Here is a 1,525-nt window from a genome sequence, read left to right as displayed (position 1 = left end):
CGGGCGACGCCGCTCCTGAACCCAGCGGCCCCGAGCCGGACGAGTTGAGGAAGGCACGCCGACGGTGACAGGGTGCGGAAGACACAGCGGTGGCCTTCTGGCGACTTGGCCCCCGACAGCCCGACGTTCCGCCGTCCTCCCGATGGCCAGGAGGACCGTGCGGGGGTCGGCCGACGGCGTGGTAGGTGTGCCTGCACGGTGACGGAGCACACACCACGCCCGCCAACCCCTCCGTACCTCCCGAGACCGGTGGCAGGACGGAGCGGAAAACGTGCGGACTGAACGGGAGAGCCAAGAGCCAGCGATCCACGCGCGTGCGACCGTCCAAGTCACAGCGTTCGACGAAAACCTCCTCCCTCGGCCAGGCACTCGGCGCCAGCAGGGGAGACAGGATCAGACGCCCCGCCGGCCACTTAAGGCCGAGGACGAACCACGAGACGGGCGGCTGCAGCAGCGGGCGGCCTGCAGCTCCCAGCACTCTCAATCGATCAACCATCGAGTCGGGTCAGCGTGTCAAACCGGCGAGCTCCACGGTCAGGCCGGCGGCGCACCAGCACCGGACCTCCGCGGCTCCCTTCACTCTTTCCACTGCCAGCCAACCGAGAGACGGACCCAATGCGGACGTGCAGAGCTTAGGCAGACCCCCCACTGGAGGCTCAACACTTCGTGGCAGCTCCGTGTCCCAGAGACCAGGAGGGTTGGCACACACACACAGTGTGAACCACCGACAGCCATTCTGGGACCGGTGACAGCCGTGCTGGCCCCACTGCCACGACACAGACGGACGCCAGGCCGCGCTCCCCGGCGGGGGGATGGCGTCGAGCCTGACGAACGGAATGTGCAGGGTGGGGGGGAAAGGCCAAGCGCTCCGACGCCGGAGGGCTCCGGAGTCTGAACTTAGGGGGACAAAGAGGACGGGTCCTCTGCGACACCCCAGCCGCGCTCTCGCCAGCCAAGGCGAGTGCGATTGATTGCCAAACGACCCTCAGACAGGCGTGGCCCCGGGAAGAACCCGGGGCCGCAAAGTGCGTTCAAAGTGTCGATGATCAATGTGTCCTGCAATTCACATTAATTCTCGCAGCTAGCTGCGTTCGTCATCGACGCACGAGCCGAGTGATCCACCGTCAAGAGTTGTCTGAGTTTGTTTTAGGTCTCTCCCTCGCCAGAGGAAAGCGACCCGGACCGCACATACGCTCCCCACCTTGAGCTACAGCCACCTGCACGCCGGCGTGCGGGCGGAGCAGGGTGGCGTGAAGCGATGGGGAGCACCATCCTGGTGCGGCCCGCAGAAACATACGTCTATTGGGGGGAGGAGGACAGGGCGCCCAAGAGGCGATGCGTGCCCCAACGCACCGCAGCGACGGAGGCAGGATCACCGCCACCATGTCGCCCGCCTAGTATCACGAGGCGTGCAGCAGCTTTGCCCTAGGAAAAGCAGAGGCGGGAACGGGCACCGGCCATCGGTTCGGCAGCGTCACTGACGCGTGCACGTGGCGGCGTGTCGGCGAGCGGACTTCCTGCGAGG

At 66.4% G+C, this 1,525-nt stretch overlaps 1 non-coding gene across 1 annotated transcript; it reads right to left on the bottom strand.

Annotated features, from left to right (window-relative positions):
* Positions 1 to 979: 979 nt before the first annotated feature.
* Positions 980 to 1,133, bottom strand: LOC140475490 (5.8S ribosomal RNA). The gene has a single exon (XR_011960018.1). It is a non-coding gene; the product is annotated as a 5.8S ribosomal RNA (ribosomal RNA).
* Positions 1,134 to 1,525: the final 392 nt, after the last annotated feature.

The sequence above is a fragment of the Chiloscyllium punctatum genome, unplaced genomic scaffold (genome assembly GCF_047496795.1).
Source record: "Chiloscyllium punctatum isolate Juve2018m unplaced genomic scaffold, sChiPun1.3 scaffold_1713, whole genome shotgun sequence".
Classification (NCBI taxonomy): domain Eukaryota; kingdom Metazoa; phylum Chordata; class Chondrichthyes; order Orectolobiformes; family Hemiscylliidae; genus Chiloscyllium; species Chiloscyllium punctatum.
Note: the sequence above shows the minus strand (reverse complement) of the source record. Positions and strands in the feature narration are given on the sequence as shown.